General features: G+C 30.7%; 1 protein-coding gene across 2 annotated transcripts in view; it reads right to left on the bottom strand.

Moving 5' to 3' along the window:
• The window catches only part of LOC143063249 (uncharacterized), a 37,008-nt gene that overhangs the window by 8,240 nt on the left and 3,828 nt on the right, over positions 1-24,940 (bottom strand). The gene's annotated exons all lie outside the window — the stretch shown is intronic.

Raw genomic sequence — 24,940 nt, 5'->3', positions numbered from 1 at the left:
TTTAATTTGTAAACAAAATTCATGTGAATGAGTGACTTAAATTATAGTATTTATAATTTCAAACTTCCCCTAATAGCATTGACATTTGTATTCTATGTATTTGTATGATGACATGCCATATTACATAATTCTCTCACTTCCTATATATTGAATTTCAAATTGTTTCTTGCAAATATTTTCCCTATACTTTTTAGGTATACAAAATTGTAGTGTTTCAGGATTGAGCACAATCACATATCTTAATATTATACCAAGCTTTTATAGGACATGTGCATAGTTCTTCTATAAATCTTTTAATATCCAATTTTGGCAATTTTTTGTTTATGATAATTGATTTTCTAATTCTTTTGTTTGTTTTTATTATAATTTTCAAACGTGAGCAAACTATATGCATACCCAGTACAACCAAAAATGGCCATTGTAACATCAAGCAAATTCAAAATGATGACAATATAAGACTGAAGTACTACAGCAACCCCCCCCCCCCCCCCCCCCAAAAAAAAAAAAAAAATTCCAATTAGAAAAAGACAGACTAGCAGATTACAATTCAATAACAAGACACATCCTTGTGTAGATAACACACACATGAAATGCTTTAAGGTCACAATGAATCAAATAAATATACTTTTGTCAACTATTTTAATGGTTCCATAAAATGCCTATAAAGTGGCGCTTCCAGAAATTTTCACAAGTGGGAGGCCGCTCCGGTCATACTTCAGTGATTCCCTAAATCAGCAACCAAATTTTTCCCAGAAAAAGGGGGGCCCCCTCTAAATCCACGTCTGCTTTAGATTATGGACATGTTGACTTTAAGACTTGTGGTTTTACAGAACATGTACAATGATTTCCAGGTTTTACAATATTTAGTGTAATCAGTTTACACTGAAAGACCACCACATTGAAATACATTTAAGGTAAACATATGTCCACCTTTTTTAAATGTTTTTCCTTGATTTATCATCTTTTAAACTATCTTCCCACATTATTTGCTGTGTCACCATTTTTGCCCCAAAATAGCTTTAAATTTTGTGATTTAAAGGTACAGTTTCTGAACTTTCACCCTTTTTAATCCAATACTTTAAACGTTCATTCACTATTTTAAGTAGTAGGGTCTTCCTTACAGCAACCCATGCTAAAGTAGAAATAATAAAACAAGATATGGATTCACAAACATTACCATAAATTTTCAAAACAGGGAGCTTAAAGCTAAATAATTTTAGATTCAACATTTTTAAAATTTATTCAGATTATTTGATACTTTAATTTGTAAACCTTGTGTATTTGGCATATATATTTCTAGAATTTGGTGTTGGCAAAACTTTCAACAGATTTCTTTATATTGATATCTCAAGTTTATCTACATCAGTTCTTTTATAAAACATAATTTGCAAAAAGAAACCCAAAAATATTAATAGTAACTAGATATCATTGAGATGGGAGCCATCTCTGTGGGCCCCGCTGTGAATAATGTGCATTAAAAAATTGTATCTTTACCATAGGACATGGGTTTGTCAACTGAAATCAAAGTTTTTGACCTTGACCTTTGACCTATGAAGTTGTAAATAAATTATGACACACCCTTTGGTGTTGGTTTATAAACATGTCAAGTATAAACTTTGAAATGATAAAGGTTCTCAAGATATAGAGCGGACACGATCTTTACCATAGGACATGGGGTTGTCAACTGAAACCAAAGTTTTTGACCTTGACCTTTGACCTAGGAAGTTGCACATAAATTATGACACACCCTTTGGTGTTGGTTTATATACATGTCAAGTATAAACTTTGAAATGATAACGGTTCTCAAGATATAGAGCGGACACAATCTTTACCATAGGACATGGGGTTGTCAACTGAAACCAAAGTTTTTGAACTATGCCCTAGGCAGTCGTTCATAAATTATTACACACCCTCTGGTGTTGGTTCATATACATGTCAAGCATAAACTTTGAAATCATAACGGATCTCAAGATATAGAGCGGACATGATCTTCACCACAGGACACAGGGTTGTCAACTGAAACCAAAGTTTTTTTACCTTGACCTTTGACCTAGGAAGTTGTACATACATCATGACACGCCCTCTGGTGGTGGTTAATAGACATGTAAAGTATAAAGTATGAAATCATAATGGTTCTCTAGATATGGAGCGGACACAAAGTGTTACGGACGGACGGACGGACAGACTGATCACTATAGGGGACCGCCTTTGGCGGGACCCTAATTATGAATCTGCCAATATATTGGATCTATATATATCACACATAAATGTATATCAAACATAGTTGTGATTTCAATCTTCTGACTTATTTGACAGTCAATTGTTTCATGATCATGACAACATGAACTTATTAAAACATACTGATCAAATTAAGTCTTTGGATTATGAACACAGGCACTTGTCTCAGAAATTTTTTTTCTGAGACAAGTGCCTGTGATTATGAATCCAGGAAAACCTCAGTATTAGTTTTAAATAAATGGAGAATGTGTCCATAGGAAACAGATGAAGTCCCCCCTTACATAAAACACTATACAGAGACATAACGAGAACTGAAAAAAGTCACAAAACCCAAATTTGAACTTGATCTGTGTTTTATAGTTATTATCATTGTATATAAGATTCATAAAATTGGTAGAGGCCAACTAAAGTAAGAGCACTGAACCAAACAATTATAAAGGTGCGCAACTCAGGAGTGGTAAAAATGATGCCACACAAATTTGAAAGTTGATCTGTGTTTAGTGCAAGCCCTGTGTATAACTTTCATAACATTTGGTTGAGGCAATTTAAAGTCAGAGAAGGGAAACCAATTTCGGGAGGTACAGACAGACATACAGAATGAAAAGGGTTAAACTTAATACCCCCTCAACTATGACAGGGGCATAAAAATAATGAATGACCTTGCGTAAATATTGGTTTACTTGATTAGAAAATTTGCTGCCATCAAAAACTTCTTTATTAAACCACATTACCATGGTCATTATAATAATAAAAAAAAAAAAGCAGAGGAAACAGTGAAATCCTTTTTGTGAAATTCTGAATTTTCCATAATTTCAATTAGGATGGATTAAAAAGGTGTTAAATAACAGGACAAAATGTACAATATAGCCTTAAGCTTTGAATGCTTCATTGGTGATAAGAAGCCAGCAACCAAAAAAATTGACCACATACTGTAGAGATGAATGGGGTTTGTTCAAGTAGACATTAATCTCTTATCAGATTACCAAAACATCTAATCAAGATTGTCTTCATATGTCCCCATTGTTTCCCAATATTACAATAGCACCCCATTTGTCACCTCTTTATAAACACCCTTGTAAACAATCACATGCAACACACTATAAAGAAGAATATATACCCACTCTTCAGACTACATGTATATAGTGACAGAGGTATTCAGATCTGAATGAGGAAGAATTTTATTATAAAACTCTGTTGTCATATATAAATTAGATCTAGGATATCGATTTATCTATCAGACTTCGCCACAAAAAATATCTACTGTTTAATCACTTAACAATAATGGCCACAACAAAAAAATCTAGTTTACCGTTAATTTATGAAAAATAACTTGTGATTCATGTCAAAGGCAAGATTATGCAGACCTTATGTATCAAAATCAATACTATATACAACTGTTATAAAACTATAACCAGTGCAATCTATCCCAGGAAAACAAATAATGTGACTAAAGCAATGTGTATAAAAACATGTTTCCTTATTTGACTTGGATTCAATTGCCAATGTGATTAGCTCTGAGCTCTATTACTTGCCTTTTTCCATATAACATTTAACTAAACCTATTTGATCATTGTGAGAATCACAAGACACCATACATCTACCAGTACATAATAAAGTCAACACCCATCCAAGGAAATATCATATTTGTTCATCAACACTGAAAGTCTGCCACCCAGGATGTGGTTACAACAACCAGTTTTCAGTAACGATCATAGCATCATAAAAAATTTGATTGGTCTTGACAGAGCAGTTCTACAGAAAAATAATATCTATCTACCCAATTGTTGAACCACTGTTTAATTCATCAGGTAGCAATCCCAACCCCAAACCCCTTTTCGTGTATTTTAAAGCTTATTCCATCAACAGAGGGGGGATTAAAAAGTAAATCTTTAGAAATTTTGTCAAATTCATATTCAAAACATATAGTTTGGCTAATTGAAGTGACAATACATGTATATCATGAATAAACATACACATGAATATCAATCACTCACTATGGGCATTATTCAGTCAGAGAGTTTATTTACCTTCTTTTTCACAGTACATGTGTAATGTTCATAAAATGATATCCTTTTTGTGATAGTTTTTTGTGTAAATCCAACAAAATAAGTCCTATTATCAACCGGTCCCATAGATTCAGACTTCCAAATTAAGTGACATTTTGGCTTCCAATACTCCATACCATCCGACTGAACACCCATACCAAACGGACGTTAAAACTCCCAAGATACTTCCGACAGGTGACAAAGAAAACTTTTAAAATTGGAGCTATCAACAGCAAGGTAGCACTTATCTCTTCAGAAAACTGATAATTTGCAGTTTCACCTGTCTGTCCCCAAACTATTTGTCACATAATTGCTAAAAACTCTTACCACTAGTTTACATAATCAATCGTTTTATCTTGTTTCGACAAATTTTGTTTGGCTGGAAGGGGAAGCGATGGGCTGACTTTGTCTTGTACTCAAAAGTAAGATATTAGATAATTTTTCCGGCTAATTAAACAAAGAACAACTTTGGTGTTTTTATGTCCAGCAGACATAGACAGACCAGTAATGGTCAGTTAATTCAGTTAATAGGTAGTCTCAACTATTTTAATTTATGTAATTTAAATACTTATCATGCATGCTATGTTTACAATTTCATAATATAAATGTTTTTACCGATTTTCTGGCAAGTGGTCATTTCAATTTTAATTTCATCAAGACTTTTTCTTTTTAATTTTTAGTTGTTGATATTGTTCAGGCAGATCATGTAAATTTTAGACAAAACAAAGATTAGGTTACCTGAGAAATATTGATATAATTATGAGGGGAGGTTGGAGGGGTCCTGATCCCGAAATCTCGGGCTTAAAAACATGAAATTCAGAGGTCGCGAAAATGGTCCTGACCCTCCTCAATTATCCAATATCAACAGTTATCTAAATAATGTTAGAATAAATTGAAATGACCATTTGTAGGCAAAAAATTAAGAACACGTCTATAAATTAATTTTAGATTTAACTTGTAATACATGCATACTTATGTAAATCTCTGTCAATCACTTCTAAAAAAATTAACCATACATATACAAAATCATACATACCATTAGAAAAATGAAATTTTAATTAAATGCACATATTTGACAAAAATGAGATAAAGAAAACAGGAAAACCTAGAAAAAGGGATGATCTGATGATTTTGAAAGCCAAATCTTGCAAAGGACCTAAGAATGGAAGTAAAGTGCAATCTACCATTATAAAAAAATCTGAATCTGAGCTGTCTTGTAAAACAGAAATGGTAATATTATCATGTTTTGAGCATCTCCATAATTGTTTTATACTTTTACCAATATCATGTAAACTATGTATATAACTTTGTTAGTCTTGTATTATTTTAATTTTAGTTTCTTGAGTACAATTTGGAAATTAGTATGGTGTTCATTATCACTGGACTAGTATATATTTGTTTAGGGGCCAGCTGAAGGACGCCTCCGGGTGCGGGAATTTCTCGCTACATTGAAGACCTGTTGGTCACCCTCTGCTGTTGTTTTTTATTTGGTCGGGTTGTTGTCTCTTTGACACATTCCCCATTTCCATTCTCAATTTTATATGAATGAATCATCCTTATGACTTACCAGATTATCCTATAGAAATACTATATCTACTTTGTCTGGATTTGAATGATTATGGTCACAATTAAAAATATATCAATCTTTTCATAATTGTGAACAGAAATTTTTATTTTCCTTTGAAAATGTATACAACTTAGTTCAATAATCCCTCTTTCAGATGGAGAAATACAAATTATTTACAAATAACTAAAGATTTAATAGAGAGGCATTCTGCTTGTCAGCATCAAAATAAATGCTTTTATTTCAATGCCACTGATAATTTTTTTTTATAAACAAATATTATGTTTTTGAAATGTGCATACATGTATGAAATTATCATTCTTGTTGGAGAACTTTTACTGGAAAAAGTTTAAAACTATGTGTTGACCCTTAAACCTATTTACAAGAATCGAGACACAGCATTTCCATAAATAGTAAGCAAAAGGCCAAACATAGACCCACTGTCCAGAAAGTTTTATTTCCCCAATATGTCACCTCTTCTAATTTATGTACATATAATAACAGTTTAATCGGGCTCATTAAAATAACAATATATACATCTATGGGTATATGTCACCTATACATATATAACATGGATCATCACACCTGTTCTTACCTGTCAGGTAAATCTACAGGACAATGCAATCAATTGACAAGACCAACCAACTTTTAGAACATAGATATCAGACATGTACCATACTGGTATCTTACAAAGTGCACTGTGTAAACTAGGGACATGATGGTCATGTCTTACAATCTAGATGCATTAGACGTAACCGTACATAGTACTTTTGACATGGAACATTTTTTTACTTATATGGAAAGACTCATCAAGATGGAAATATATAGCAACAAGCATGTTTTAAAATGTACCAGTACATCAGACATGTGACCACATAAAAGGTCAATTATAAAAAATTATAAAAATAAATTGTACAAATGTTAACTTGTTTTTTTTGGTGGCTCTCAGCTGTGCAGGTGTTTTGTTGCATTAGTTTTACTTTTATGACATTTGGTCTCCATAGGTAAAGCAGGGAAGTTTGTGAGCATCTAAATCTGGTTAAACTCACTTTACATTTTTAATCTGTACCAATTTGGGTCAGAATATTTGGAACATGAGTTGTCCCTCATTTATGTCTTTGTTTGTATGACTATTTGCTTGTAGTTGTTTGTTAAGTTCACTGTTGGTGTGAACTTTAGTACTGTCTATTTTTCTATTTACTGGTACTATTTACAGTTTTTACATGCCACATCCTATTTTGGTGTTAGGTGTTAGCATAGTTTCTTCTTTAATGTCAATGTCTGGTCCCCTTTACACCATTCATATTCATTTCTTTAGACTATCCTTTAGAAAGATGGAGTGTATGATGATCCTGTTCTTACTTTTACTTGTGGCCCCTAATAAACTTAGATACAGGTCTAAATAAAACTGGTAGACAGTCATTTTGAACACTGAGTAACTTGATGTTTAATATCTTATACTGTGACCATGACCTTCATCAAAACGTATTTCATAGATTATTCAAATTTTCCACAATGACATTAGAAATCTCTCAAGTTTGACAAATACTCTTCACTAATTTCTTTGGAAAACTCATAAAATGTATAAAGATGTAAATTTCACTTTAATATAAATTCATTTAAATTCAATCACTGGACTGAGTCAACTATGATTTGACTTTTGATATTTGACAACAATTGTATGCAACAACTATAAGTTTTCCTCATTGACGAAAGCTGTTATGATGTTATCCATGTCCTCTGGTCTCTAATGAATTATACTGTCTCATTGGCAAGCGTACCATACCTCCTTATTTTCATATCATGAGTAATATTATACAGATACACTTTTATAATGTAAATGCATTTGCTTTTTGGTCAGGTCATTGCCTCTTTGACATATTCCATACACCCTTTTTTTTTTGGTACATGTATATGATATATATACAATTTTGTACAGGAAATTAAAGCACTATTAGGAAGAGCCTATTGTAAAACAGTCAAGTAAACAATATTTTGGTCTCAGATCATGTGTACTCAATATTGTCATAATTGTTATTAATCCACTTGCCATGACTTGATTACTGTTATCAAGTTTCCTTCATAGCCTTTAAACTAATTAATATTTTTTAGCCTATATCATATCCCTATACATGTATTTATAATTCTAATGTCTCAATTACATTTTTACATATGATATAAATTTTCTTTACAAACTTTATTTTCTCCAAATATGACTAATTTTTTCAGTCGTTATTTTGTCTGAACAATTCATATAAATTTTTCTTAATTACCTTAATAATCAGAAGTAATGTTTGACAGATGATGCAGAAGAATTCAAGATCAGACAGGGAGTACAGTTGGAATAAATAAAAGGAAATAACCTGTTACCTATTATGTAACAAAAACATTTTTTTTTTTATTTCATTGCTCAATTTCATAAAAACAAATAATAACTGGTCTCCCATGTGTCCCAATGCAATCATCCAGTTCAACAAACTTTCATTAAGGGAACTTGGCTATAGAAGATTGGGAAATGGTCTCTATAATTAATAAAATGAAAGTAACTGCTAATAATCCATTTATATTCATCATGTTCATAGTTGGAAGAAATACTACAAGTTGTCCAAATATTGAAATTTCAATTTTTATTAAATGCCAAGTTCAAATGTATTATTTCAAATCATTGATTTTAATACCATGAACAAATATACAAGTCATATATCGGAATAAAAATATTTAAAATCCAGACAGGCTTTGTGAGTCACTTGCAAGAAAAATGTTGCAATTGTGTTAAAAATAACAATCCTATAAGAATAGGTGTAAGAATGTGTGTATAGGTCTGAATATCCTAAGGGATGATTTAAACAAGGGTAGGAATGTCCAGTTGAATACACAATGTGATCATTTAAAGTCAATTTAAGACCTTTAAACACATGTGTTTATGTGTACTGGGTGGTTACGTACTTATGTGTAATAGAAAAGACAAACTTACAAATTATAAAGTGATAGTTTCTTACACTTAGTCAAGATCAGTCACAAGACATCTGTCAAAATAAAACTATTTTGGGCTTTAACGAAAATATACTCTGACTTGTACTAGGACAAACACTGTCTTCTGATAGGAAAAATAATTTTAATTAAAGGGAAACTTCGCAAAAAAATGAAAATTTTATATTATGTTTATTTGATATAAATAATCATAAATTCATTAAAATGATTGTTCAATTCTTCTAGATAAGTGAGTAAAATAAAAATTAAAATCCCACTATCACTTCTCGACTTATCGCCATTTTGACGGCATCTCCGATACAAATTGTCACGTGATGAGTATATTTGAATAAAATATCTGAATACCACAAAGCAAAAAAACAAGCATGGCATATCGTATATTCAGTATCAAAATGACTTGTCAAGCGTACGGATGTTCAACTCGAAGTTCACATGGCATAAGCTTACACACTTTCCAAGATCCTGCAAAAAAGAAAGAGTTGTACCAGACGTGGATGATTAACCTTGACATAACACCAACCAACTCACAACAAGTTCAAGAAAGTGTGTGCAGACCATTTTGAAGCATCTTGTTCGATGGAAATTTGATAGTAATTATGATTTTTTTCTCATGAATGTTTTTATTGCCATTTCGTTCCAAGCCTGGTTGAAAGGAAATTGTCAGATTAATATAGTTCAGTATTTCTGCATTCATGCATTAGTAACAGATTTTGTTGTTTACAAGTAGAAGTTTAGTACACGGATAAAAAGTCACAGACAAAAAATTTGTTGAATATATACGGGAAAAACATCTTCAAATATTATATTATTTATTACATTTATTACATTTTAAGTTTATGAACTTGTTTACAAGCCTTAAAAATAAAAAAGATATTTGATGTCAATCATGCAAAGATATATATTTCTAGGGACAATGAAGCCATTTAAGGTACCTACCCACTTTGGCATTTTGATTTTATAACAATTATTTGATGTCATTGATATTTATTTAATAAATTCTGTTTAAAACTTGCTTTAAAAATAATATTTCAAGAACAAACCAAAAATGAATTAATTAATTTACGTTTTCTCGTTTAAAGAAAAATAAACTCGAAACTGAATTATGACGTTTTTTCTGTGTCTTTCTGTCGTAAATTCACAAGTTCAATGAAGTATATATTTTTTAGGTGCAAAAAAACTTATGTATACATCAAAAATTACGTAAAACATTTAAAGGGTCATTTGTTTAATATAATAATGGTTTAAAAATAAGACTTTATTTATTTACATGTAGTATAATTACAGGTGCTAATTAACCCCCCCCCCCTTCCTTTTCCGCCATATAAAAGGTTGAAGAGGTGATAGGTAGATGGGAGCATATGTCTTCCCCGATTCGTGTGGAAACTTAATAGATCTTACCGCCCCTTGTTATGCTTTATAGCTGTCTACTAGGTCAACACGCAGTTGCGTAGTCCTACAAGTTAAGGCTGAGCAGTTTCGGGATATAAAATGTCGACAGCTAGGCTAGCGAAGTTTGTATTGATTTATGGCCAATCGTAATAGGAGTATTTTTTCTTTCTAAATTTATGATAACAAGATAATAGATAGGAATACATCTAGTGGGGCGGACACTAATTTGGAAGTTGTAAAAGCATAAATATATTCTTAATGAGATTAAAAGGTATCTGTAGCGGCTTTAGACTTTTCGAAATGCTTGCCAAAAAAAACCCACCTTTTATATGTAATAGATTTTATTCATTTCGGGTACTTCTAATATGAAAACGGACGATCTTTTGAATTATTGCCAGAGGTCATGTAATAGTGTCACATTCAGGTATTCTAGTGACTTCCTGCGGGCTAATAAACTGGTGACATTACGCAATTCAGGTACATGCATCGCTTCCCAGCTGTTTGACCCAGGTGTGCACAGGTAAAAGTGCCATCGAAAATGCTGTCAGGTGTATTATACATCCTGTTTACAATGTATGTCCCTAACCTGATTGAAATACACAAAGCCGTCCAAACATGAAATTAAGAGTTTAAAATTTATATCTACAGGCTGATTAATTCTGACATGTGCAAAGACAGAAATAATAAGACCGTAAATTATTAATTTTGACTTCTGTTTCAAAATTCATGTGTAGAAGATTATCTGGTACTGTACCATGCAAAATGATTTTTTTTCTTCAAATTTCAATTTTACGAATACCACTATGTAATGGAATGCAGCAGTCTCTTGACAGATAGAACACTACTTATTGACAAGAAATACCTAACGAACTTGAATGTTTTAAAATTTAATGCTATTATGAACCAAAAACAGAAATCTAAACTTCGAAAATTGTGCCAATTTATTAGAATTATAAATGACAAACTGGATTCTCTCTGATGTTAACCTGTCGGCTATACTGATCATACCGTTGTAAAAAACTCATATTTAATGCTTCCTCAACAAATGTACATATATGCAATGTAATGTAAACTAATGTGTTTTTCTGTATACCTTTGTCCAACTTAGGTGATACCAGAATAAAATGATATATATAACTTTTCGGGGGCGGATCCAGCCATATTAAAAAAGGGGGGTTCCAACTATATGTCCCACTTCAAATGCATTGATCGGCAAAAAAAAAACGGGGTTCCAACACCCGGAACCACTCCCCCTGGATCCGCCAATGCTTTTGTACACAATAGCTAAAATATTGTTTTGTCAGTTTGTTTTATTTGCTTGAAGCAAATGTTTAATTTGCCGTATGCGGTCTAGAGTTGTGATGAATAATTTAAGAAAGAAAAAACATACTGCATCATTTTACAACATTGTTTGGAGTAAATCCTAGAGAATTTAACCGATAGATTACGGATGACTATCTTTCATACTTTCTTGTCCTATTTCCGATATGAGCGGGCGCATTAACGAAATATTTTGCCTATTAGAAAATTTGCGTTTACTTGTATGTGAAGAGACAAGCATGCGCAATTATGACACGAAGATGATACTTAGTTCGTGGCATGTCTCTAGAACGTGCGGTAATCGTTTGTCTTCCTGTACATGTACATTCAATTATTTAAAGGAGATCAGTGTCATTTTAATCAATATAAGTTTTTGAGAACACTAAAACACTCCCGCGAAATCGCTGGCAATTCAAGCTTTTAAGCTGTGGTATGATGATTTATTGTAAAAGATTTTATGTCTGGAGAAAAGGTATCAAAGCCCTCTACATTTTTGCCAAAGTCCGTTATTTGTTTCCTTTTCTGTTAAATTCCATTATTTTCGAGTATCTGACACTAGACCACAATTACTCTACCCCTTTGCTACAATGCATTTCTTGGTAAAAGTCAAATTAAATTTTAAAAAATGCACCGCTTCAAACATGAAATAAATGTAACTGCTTATAGACCATTATTATTCTCATAAAATATGCTTCTAGGACAATCCATCAGTGCTTTTTCTTTTGTAGTAGCATGATACATTTTCAATATTCAGTTTCATGGTCTTGTTTGTAAAAAGGCAGAAGGTACCAATACGGATACTCTTATTCAGTACACTGAAAACGTCATAGCAAAAAATAACCAATAAACGATCGAAAGACAAACAAAGAGATAAAAAACACATCATAGAAAACTGGTTTAGGTTGCACAACAAGAACCCCAACAACATCTCGGGAGGATCTCGGGTCAAATCATATCAACGCTCCGTGGTACTGTGGTAGACCAAACCTTCATGTTAATACAACATGCAATCTATAAAATTATACTTCAAAGTGAAATAATTCATAAATAGGTTTATTAATACACAAATAATGAAATGAATCTGAAACATTCGGTGAAAAATTGTATTGGTTAATCGTTTAAATGATTTTAGAACTATTCAGTCTGAAGTGTCACTTTCACATTCTTTGAATCATTCGTATACCCCATCCAACGATGGAAACTCTTTTCTAATTAGGTTTACTACACAAGCGGTAGGATTATTCTGTGTTTCTTGCCAAGTGGTTGACCTTTCCTGACCTAGCACACAAACTGACGATAATCCATAAGCCTGCTTTGTCTGTTAATAAGTACGTCTGGAGCTCTCCCTCCCTTCCAGTAAGACAAAGTTGACCTTTAAATTTTCTGTCAACATTTTTGATATTTTCGTTCAAATAGCTGAAGAATTAGTACGTGGTGAGAATTAAATTATTTTGATAAGGACATTACTTCCTGAATATTAAAAAAAAAAGAAGATCGCTTTGAACGACCCACTTATATAACTGCAATTGGTAATTACTATCTATTTCAAAAATTCAAGGTCACCGATTCTTATTTAGAATTTTTAATTCATTTACTCGTGTTTATAAGGACTTCATTATTCATAAATTTATTCAATTAAATTAATTCAGTATTTCTGTTTTTTTTTACAAAAAATATTCAGCGTCAATAATATATTTAATTAAACTGAGCTCATGGAAAATATTAAGATTCCCCCGTTTATCTTTCATACGAAATGTTGTTCACACCTAGAAAAGTGAACCGTGACGGCTTAAATTCACTGAGTAAAGATCAAAAGATACAAAATGCTAATCTTTTAATTAACTTGAATTTAACCACGCATTCAACAGGTAGTCACTATGTGTCAAAGTACAATACACATTGTATTTGCGGGGCCGTATTTGCACACTACAAATGTATTAGCAGCACATATTTACTAGCCTGACGTAAAAGGTAAAAAGTACAAACATACATTTTTAAAACACTACCAGTTATACATGTTAGTTCAAAATATCCGTCGGGAAAAAAAATCATAAAAAATATTTTATGATTTACTTGTATCACTATAATCATTTCAGAAAATATTAAAATATAAATCGTACATTCTACTTTCAAGCTGAGCGCTGTTCCATCTTAATTATTAGTTGGTTAATAGCTACACCAAACGTCGTCTATGCGCTTTAAATAGCGTTATAAGATGATTAACGATTAAGATTTAAAATGAGATTATTTCCACTCCCGGCATGCTTAAAGACTTAAACTACGTCACATAAGTCAGGAAGTTCGAAGAAATAAAATTATTAATTCTTAATTTTCTCCTTTATTGCTGTTCATATCCAGATAAAACTTGGTGAATATGTTTTTTATGGTATTATGGACATAATTAGCTGATAAGTAAAAATTCGCGAATTATCCCTTTAAAAGTTGATTTGAGAAATCAGAATGCAAGCTATTTTTCACCTAAAAATTGTTAAAATTACATTCTTACCAATAAATAAAACTGTATACAAAAGTGTTTAACTTGTGTTTAAAGTCTTTATTTAGATTAGGGTGTTGTTATTTTATAAATCAATTCTGTTATTTTTTCCCACTGATGTTTATCATAGAACAACATATGGTCATGTAAACTTGACAAAACATAAATTATATATATTAATTATTTCTAATATTTACTGATTTTAAATGAACCTATGTTTTTACTGACATGAATGAATACAACAAAATCAATTACTCATTTATGTAAATCTTAGTGTCTACTATGTGTTTTCATAGAAGCAGAATAAATTACATATATTTTAACTTGAATCTGAAATAATTTTTTTAAATTGATTTAATTTTTTGAAAGGAAATAGTGTGTAAAAAAAACTCTTCAAAATTGATAAATATTAAATTAAGGAATAAACAGACTACCACTCAGTGTAGGAATAAGTCAAAGCAAATTTAGACTGTTCAGAAAAAATATGACATAAAAAATATCAACTTTTCCATTAAAACTCTTTTGATAATCCTATTTCAGTAACAGATTCTTCATAAATCAGAAAATATTTCTGTAATAACGATTGAAAATGAAAACAAATATTGATTGATAAAGAATAAAACTATCAATTTTTCCTCACAAGTCATAGACTATATACCTACTTTTAAATTTATACATTCTTATGAAAATCATAGAGTTATCTCCCTTCATCAATTCTAAAATTTTATCATGTTTTTGAAAGTAGTCAAACTTATACATTTAAGAGGCTTGATAACATACTACATTTGTATGCACATTTTTATTCAATATTTCCATAAAATTTAAACACATAATTTATGACTATCCCTAAATATGAACTTCCTTTTTTCCTTTCATTTCATTTCTAAATTTAATATTTTCTTAAAAAGACATTTCAATCTTACACACTATTACTGACACTATCCTACACAGACACCCTTACTGTCACCCTCATTTGACATTGTGTTATTATTGAAGTTGTAAGTAAAATTTTCACATATCATGCATATGAAATTATTGAATTTCATAGCAATCAATGTATGGCCTTAAAAATTTGCCAACTACAGTTACAAATCAAAGGGGTTTTATCAATATTAAGTAAATACGGTAATCACGTGTATATTGAGTTAATAACTAACAGTAAAATAAGTATTATCATGGTTAGATACCCTGTACAAAGGGGACTACTTGTAAAGTCCTTCCTGTTAATTCATACATGTATATTGAGGGTGTAACCTTACATTGATAATATATCAGATATAACATGACCTCTTTTACTTAACTTTATAAAAACATTACTGTTTTGTTTTTATGATAAAGCCTGTAATGTTTTACTGAACAATAAACTTTTTAATATTGAAACAAACATTACAACTTCCAATCGACAAGAACTAATCCAACCTTAATTTCATTACTTTCCACTTTGAAACTTAAGTTTATTTGGAAACATTATTACCTTTCTTTAACTTTCCATTGTTTTCTCTATGTTAATATAATAACAGATAATATATGATTGCTGTCATCTTTTGATAACCTGATCAATATCACATCTTTGGAAATAAATTCTTTTCTACTTAATTAAAGAATTATAATCAATTAAAATATACTTTGTAAATAGGTGTCCTTAATACAATCAAAGTTTATTATGTTTCATGATTATGCTAAATCTGGATTAATCTTTAAACTTTTTTAAAGTTATAGTCCCTGAGAATTTGCTTCTCTGCTAGATATACTACTTTTAATATTTTATAGATTTAGAATAAAATATTTTCATCAAGAGAAGTCTTGTACTATTGTATAATGACAATTCTCTAAACTGACTAAATTTAAAAAATCTGATAAAATTTCTATGAGTGGTAGAACCTTTGAATTACAATGTCTACCATTTCAACCATGACCAATATTTTTGTTTTGTATTGGACTACTCAAGTGTAAAAATACAGAAATGGACAAATCAGTGGAAAAGTTTCAGTATACATGTTTCCATTGATATACTGCTTCCACAGAACATTTGGATGTTGAGCTGAATTAAAGCCATGATTGTTGTCCTTATAAGTCCAAAAAGAATGCTAACAGATGATTTTCTCCAGCTATGAAAAATCTGTGTAAAATAAAATGTTTTGATATTTCTAATTAACATTTGACAACGGTTAACTTTCTAGAATATCTTGCCATGTACAGTTCCAAATTTAAAGAAAACAAAAATTTGACATAATGAACAACTCTTGTATGTTGCTCTTGATAATTGTTTATATTAATTTCAGAAAATATTTCGCTATCAGAAATACTAAAATGCAACTTGTCAAATATAGTTCAATAGTTGTATTTAAAGAAAAACACTTGTTTGGCAATATGGAAAACACTTGTACTAACTTGCAGTATCCTTAAGTGTTCTTAGTTATTTCAGAAATGGTTTCACTATCAAAAATGCTCATTTTATTTCTGTCTTGGTTCACCTCATCTGAATCCTATACATTCTGATATGATTCAATATATATCAACCAAACAGCTTTTGGTAGTATTTTGTGACTTCAACCCAGTCATTTGGTTAACTTAGTCACTCAGAAGAATTTTGCATTTGTCCCCAGATTTGGCAAAAACAAAAATTAATGTGATTTAAATAATCACATCTTTCAAAACAAAATTGAATCAAAATTCAAAGTAATTGTTTAAAATAAACACATTTCAATTTTGTGTAGCATATTCTTGCATAAGATACTAACTCTATGCTATATATTTATATTATTCTGGCTGGTAATATGGAAATTGAAAAGTGAATAATTACCATCAATTCCGAGGTTAAAATCACATGCATTCGGAAAACCTTCCTGCATATAGATAATACACAACTTGACTTTGACCAGACTAGATTTTTGTAACTTTATGCTTATAATGAGCAAAAATAAAAAAATAAACAGTGACATTTTAATATTTAGGTATAATATTAAGAAAATGTCTCGCATTTGATTTGATATAATCATGGAATTATCATACTATATTTTACTTCCATGTACTATTCTTAGACTATTGAAAGCTATTTGCTAACTATTAATCAGTCTTTTAAATAAATTGCTTTTCCTACATTTTGCTGTTAGATTAACTGCTTCTACACTGGTGCTAAAATTTGAGAACCAATTGAAATGTATATATATTATATGTTTATATTGGTACATCATGTGTTACTCCAAAAAAAAAAAACCTCTTCTTTTTTTCTGCATCTCGTAAAGACTGACTAAATAAAAGGTTTATATAAAGAGCTGTATAATAGATAGTTTCAAATCTTGAAAACTACTTCAATTTCCTAGACCATGTCTAGCATTTTAAATAAATCCTGCATCCACAATGCTTTAAATCTTATTTATTTATTTACCAATATTTTACTAATTTTTTTACAAGATCTAAATTAATGATAATCTTGTTTCTATAAATCAGCATATTTGAGTCCTCTATACTTCAGAATTCTGAATCAATATTTAACTCTAGGAAAAACAATGTGTAGCCATTGCATAAACTGTTGGGTTCTACCAATCTCACATTAAGAATAAAAACAGACTCAATGAATGAATCCTTATAGCAGAAACTTGCCCATCTGTTGGCATTGCTTAGAAAACTTAAGATGTAAATTAAGGCATAACTTTCTATCTTAAAAAGAACATCCAAACTCCTTTTGCTTTCATGATTGGAAGATATATGTATAATTTGACAGTGATTCCCATATAGTGAGGGTAAGATAGTCTCTTAAGTCTTACGTTATCACCTCTTTTTTGTGTACTCAAAACAAAACAGAATTAGTCAGAATCAGAATCAGAATAATTTATTATAGTGTCACATACCAATATAAAACACAATGAATACATATAATTACATATTATATTTAATAAATGCATTGGCAATGTACACTCTGAATTATGTAATCAATATATAAGCCATTACCTTGAATGAGTCTTTGTGAAATGCATCATGGCATCCCCTAAACTCTTTATTCAATAGACAATCTAATGTTTACATAAAAACATATAAAAGCCTTTGTTTCCTTACTGCCGACAAAAACAAACAATTGGTTATAGCAGTTCATACTTATAATATTCATGTTCTTCTTGTCATAAGTAAACTGACCATGAAATTTAATATTAGTAAAAAGAGTTGTCACAAGCTATCAACTGTATTTAGAACAGTTCTCCATTCTTACTGTCTCCATGTCTTTTAGAGCATTGGAGAATTATTTATCAGTAAAAAAAAAAAATAATTAAATATTTACAGCAATTTGCTGTTCTGGAAAAATATTTCAGGCTTCTAGAAATACTGTCCTGATTTAAACTGGACATATTTAAAAGAAGTATGTATTGGTATGCTTAAACTACAATCACATTTGTATTGTACTAGATAACAATGTATCATTTTAGTGTCTTTAATATCTGTCTTGACTATTTCCAGACACTTGTTCAATATATTTTCAATATGAGCAAATATGTTAATTGACTAAACTGTTGGTTCATCACAAAAACAATGTGCAACCAAATATTAGCTATGCTTGTGTTGTTTTAAAATATAATAAAAGTAGACATAATGTTCCCTGGGTGGAAGGATGTCTAGAAAAGTCAGATAGACCTGGACTTAAATTCACTAGTCTGATTCTAATTTATTTTATTTGCAACAATCATCCACGTGCAATTCTATGCTCCATAAATATCAATGTGCAATCAATAAATAGTTATGATTTAATTTTATGTAAAATATCAAATCTGTATTTTATTAGAATGAATGCAACTTATAGATTCTAAATCATGCATGTTGTTCTAGTTCCTATGTTTCCTGTATGAAACATGTCAACATTAATCAAATAGACTTGGGCAAAATCCCTATTCTATTTTAAGTCTATAGTGATCCATTGAGCACGTTTTATTTTCAATAAATATGGTTTATTTTCCCTGAATGGAAGGTTAACCAAAAAAAACATCATCAGTTGTGGGCAAAATCCCTATTCTGATTGTGCTGTATTTATCAACTGTTAAAACAGTATCACTGTTGGTCTACGCTCCCTGTATGGAACGTTTTCCAAATAAAACAATCAGAAATGGGCAGATTCCCTTTTCTGATTGAAATTTATTGAACCAATTGAGGTTCTAGTCACAATAGTGGTATACGCTCCCATACAGACGTTATCCACATTAAAATAATCAGATCTGGTCAAAATACCTATTCTGATTTAATAGTTATGTGTTTACACAGTCTCGTGTACCAGGTGTACACGTAACAGACTGCAAATTGTAAACAATCGAACCAATTGAGGTTCTAGTGACAATAGTGGTATACGCTCCCATACGGACGTTTTCCACATGAAAAACAATCAGATCTGGTCAAAATACCAATTCTGATTTTAATATAGTGATGTGTTTACACAGTCTCGTGTACAGACTGCAAATTGTAAACAATCGACTTTATCCAAACTTTACACTCGACCCGTTTCGTAGCATTGCTCTAATGCAGTGAAAAATCCAGTCAGCTGAGCGTGAAAAAAGAAATAAACATCCGTTTAAAAATATATCTTTTTTAAAAACGTAGCACTCACGTAACATGTCCGATTTTGACAGCTAAATTCTGCCTTTCCTCGGACCCGATTTAATGTTTGAAAATGGCGGCTAAACAAAGGTCATTTTCTATGTCGTCGTATTTCCAGACTCGTAAGCTGTAAAAATGACGAAAACGTGCATATCAGAAACTTGGCAGAAGCGCTGTATTCTGATTCACATTAAATTAATCGTATACCGATATTCCGAAAACAAATAATGTCTTTTATAAAACATAAGGATTTTCAACAGTAAACTGTTAAAAATCCTTGCCGACGAGAAACATGCGTTCTCTTGAACGCAAAAATTAAAACTAAAGCTAGTGTATGTTACACAGGTGAACTATGACGTAGGTGAGTACATCTCATGGATGTAATTTTTAATCACCTAGTTAATTGCGATGAGAACATGTTGTGAAAGCAAACATATTCTATATAATATAAATGTAATTTCATGGTAAGTATATTTAACCAAATTCATATAAAATTACAATTCTTAGTGAAATACAAGTTACGTAAACATATGAATAATTAGAAATTTGGCGTATTTATCAACTTTAAAGAAATACCAGTTTCAATATAAATATCTTCCCCCATTTCAGTGTTGCTCTAATTAAATTATTTTTATTGACCTTTTGGTATTCAGATTGCAGAAGATCACTAAACAATAGACAACTTTCGAGTTCGGTGCATTTCCGTCAAAAACTCTGGTTTTAGTGAACGTTATTTGTGCGTTTAGGGGCGTCGTCACTTCCGTTTTAATGTTGAGCGAGTGGTTGGAAAACTATAATTCTATATTGTACGAATTATTCAGCAAATTAAATTCTCAAAACTGACAATCAGCACTTCTGTCATTAGGGAATTGTCATAAAGTACCTACAAAACAACCATTATTTCTAGTTTATCCTGTACAATGACGATCACCAAGACGCTTGATGAACGTAAATAGTGCAGGGATACAGGCGATCCCCTCTATCTGGTAAATGACGTCATAATGGCGCGCATAATTGACGAGTTTTTGCCGGTGACGGATGAACTCGAAAGTGGTCTATTAGATAATCCAGAATGCACAAAAATCTTTTCAAACTAGGTACAAATGTACAAGGGCAATACTGAGACTTAATATTCCTTAAGTGTCTAAAAGTTTAGCAAAATTTGATTTAGTCGGTAACAAATTTTAATAGTCTGGGGGTCATCAGACTTTAGTGGCCAACAGTGCCCAGTGGTGGATCCAGAAATTATTATAAGGAGGGGGAATTACTGACTGCCTAAGATGGGACTGCTCCAGTCATGCTTGAATGATTCCCTGTAAAAGCAATCGATTTTTTTCTCACAAAAAGGGGGGGGGCATGGGCGGGCCCACTGGTTCTCCCCTCTTTAATTTCCTGCTCTTGTGATGGCTGGGTATGAAATAACTATTTTTAACATGTTTAAAATTTTTAATAACTGAAATTTACTTATTGAAATGATATATCTAAACTACCGGTACATGTGCACACATTTGGATCCAGGATTTTTGAAAAGGGGAGATCAATCTTAATAGTACCCTCCTATTGGGCTTATCCATGGCAATATTCACATTTTTGTTTATCATATATCATTTATTATATTCATATTAATGGAAAAAATGCCAATGAGATAACACTAGTAAAGTGAATTTCCACTATCATAGCCCTCTTAATGAGCAAATCCATGGTTTCCTAAAAATACAATTCATATATAATCAATTTGATCTTTCAAAGTCTTAACTGACAATCTCAGTAACTATCAGATAAGTGAACTTTTATCCAGGTCACCAAACTATATGTTTACCCAGGAACAGAATATGAAACTAAAGATGACCTTGTTTTGGTACAATCATCATGTATTATATAATCTATACCAATTATATGTGATACAGTAGCTACATTGTTAGACACAACCTGAGTGTATAGTCATGATATTCCAGATCTCACCCTTTCTACATGGGCACCATATTTATGAAACATTTTTAATTCTGAACAACCACTGATACCTGCACATAGATATACAGATAAAAAAAAAGAATATGTGGTACACAAATGTATGATTGCCAATGAGACAACTCAGTTACTCTCCACACGAGAATAAATGACGTAGCAATTAACAAACTGAAATATAGGTCATGTACAGCCTTCCACAATGAGCAAAACCCATACTGCATAGTCAGCTATAAAAGAACTCAAAATGACAAATGTAAAACAATTCAAACGAGAAAAAAAATGGCCTGATTTATGTACAAAACAATGAACAAACATTACCAATATGATATACAGCAACATTTTATAATATGGTCAGCATATTACATGTACAAAATGTATGTTCAGTAATCTAATATTAGGTTTAATCAATTGATATTGAATACAATCATAAATCTTATAACATACCACTATTTACTCAATATATTTATGATGTGCAACTTAGTACAGGAAGTAACTGCATATATATACCAGTATATGCACCAAAATATTTTCCAACTACTTGTCAGAAGACAAACATACAGACATTTTCCTTATGTGTCTAAAGTTTTGCAAACATTTACTAGTCCAAATTTTTATAAAAATTTACTAGTCTGGGACATTAGACTAGTCGTTGCAGACTGGCATATTATCATGATTATAGTTTGAATTTTTTACAAATTTTTTTTTTCTCAACCTAGTCCTCCCTTTCAGAACCTTTTTAACTGAATAAAGACTCAACAAGAATGTTTGCAACTGGACATTTACAAAATGTATGGGAAAACTACTTCCAAGGTGTACAGCATTTGGACATTCTTACCAAACTCATTTGCAAAAGAGATTTTGATAATTTGGCTCATGGGAAAGCAATAAATTACATTTCAAATCATGAACATGATGACTGTAACTGATTCTCAAATGTTAGAGAAAAAAAACATGACGGAAAATATTAAAATTACTATGCTACATTATTCGTCATGATTATGACATAGATTGAGACCACATTTAATTGTCTCTCCCTAATAATTACAGCATAACAATCTTAATCATTTATCAAAAGTTTGTTTTTTCTCTCCTTTTTATAGATGATCAATAATTTCACCAATACATATGACTCATTTCCCTTTTCCTTCTTTTTGTTTCATAATTTTTGATAATTTAGGATGTACATTTGTACATATGTGATTATCTCAGTACATTTGTACATATATGATTATATCAGTACATTGAAAAACAATCTATAATATTTAACTACATTTTTTGTTTGCAAAGAACATGTACATGTAACTATAGTACACATAAATTGTACACATGTTCTCCCAGCCAATGTAAGGGTAATTTACTAAATGATTACTGTTTACATAATAAAATAATAAGCCTTCTACAACACAATAGGAGACACTTTATAGAATCTAGACATCAGGGATGGGGTAATCGTAATCTGTAATCGTAATCGATTGTAATTGATTACATTTTTTCCAGTAATTGACAGTAATCTGTAATCGAAGACATTTTCGATTACATGTAATCGTAATTTAATCGATTACAGCAAAAATTATGATGTAATCATCGATTACTTTTCGATTACATTTGATTACTTTAGTAAAATAGTTTCATGAAATATAACCTTTTTTTAATGAAAATATGTATGTATTCATCACTTTGTAGTACAGATAAAATATAATGTATTAATATGACTTAATTTCTATCTATTGTCTCGTGCTGCATTATGATCAACCAGATCCCCTACCCAATTTTACTTTTTAACTAGCTTTTGAAACAAATGGATTTATGTGCTTTTCAATAATTCAAAACCTTTTAGAATGAAATTCAAAACAGTGTGGCTGTGGTCATTGATTGACACATTAAATTCATCCATTGACTGGGACAATTTACGTGAACGTTTGTCTGTAACGACCACTGTTCACGACGTACCTACGATAGACATTTAAACTGTGGGGTCACCAAAGGTTTCTTAACGCCTTTAATTATAAAATAATTAGAAAAATTAATCAGGAATAACCTTTAGGTTTTGATTTATACAATTGATATAAATCAAAACATTGTGTTATTCCTGATTAATTTTTCGAATTACTTTATTAAGGTGTTGAGGACCTTTGGTGACCCCATAGTTTAAGTGTATTTAAAAAGTACATAGTGAGCAGTGGTCGTTACATACAAACGTTCACCTAAATTGTCCCAGTCAATGGATGAATTTAATGTGTCAATCAATGGCCACAGCCACACTGTTTTGAATTTCATTCTATATATAGAATAAGAATATAGATTTTAAGTTAAGTTCTGTTCTACATTAAAGTAGTAAGCTTGTATTAAAATTCATTAAAGCATAATTTTTAATAAGATTTCTGTACAACATTAGAGTAGTAAGTTCCATTGTATTAAAATTCCCTTAAAACACAATTTTCATTTAGAGTTTGGATTTAAGCTCAAAATAGACAAACAGTTGATTCCTTATAAAGTTATGATATATTATATATATAAATTAAGAAAGTACACAAAATCATTTTGACAATGAACCAATGGCTATCCATTGAAATTCTTTTCAGAAACAGATACATGTATCCCATTTTGACACTATAAATATATATTGTTTATAATTTGATTAAAGAATACAAAAATCTGAACAAACTTCTTGTCTTCACTAATCAGATGATCAATAAGTCTTCTAATCAATACTATACAGACTTTGTTTTCATTTCAATTATGTCTTATTAAGAAAGAGATTTACATAATTTTGCCCCAGGTTATATATTGTACTCCATTGACAGTTTTATAACCTGTAAATAGGGTGGTTATCCAAACAAAAGGATTAATTCAATATAATTATAAATTTTGATCTTTAAAATTAGCTGAACAAATTAATTATTCTACTTTTTTGTATTTTTTTTCCATAGAAAACTTCCAACATTGTAATTGCCTATGTAAATATATAACTGTTTTAATGCATGAAAACAAAAAAAGCTAATTTAAGTCAGTACGAAAGCATTTTTTTTTTATGAATAATTGATTGATGCAACGTGATGTCATCTCTCATTCATGTTGAAATTCAAAATGTCAAGATTTTTTTTAATATTTCTGATCCTCAGTAAGAGATTCCATCTACAAAACAACTGTCAACTTATAATTTGGAAACAATGCTTTAAATGCTGTATTTGGTTAAGTTCTAAATTTCCACTATACAAACGTTGAGCAACACAATTGTGTTTAAACTTACTTTATTAATTAAAAAAAAAATTTAAGCATGTAATTAACAGTAATCGAAAAGTAATGTAATTACTTTTAATAAAGTAATCGATTGCAATCGATTACATACAAAAA

This window comes from Mytilus galloprovincialis, chromosome 2 (genome assembly GCF_965363235.1).
Source record: "Mytilus galloprovincialis chromosome 2, xbMytGall1.hap1.1, whole genome shotgun sequence".
In the NCBI taxonomy this organism is placed as follows: domain Eukaryota; kingdom Metazoa; phylum Mollusca; class Bivalvia; order Mytilida; family Mytilidae; genus Mytilus; species Mytilus galloprovincialis.
The sequence above is the reverse complement of the archived record's forward strand: the minus strand, read 5'-3'. Positions and strand labels throughout refer to the sequence as shown.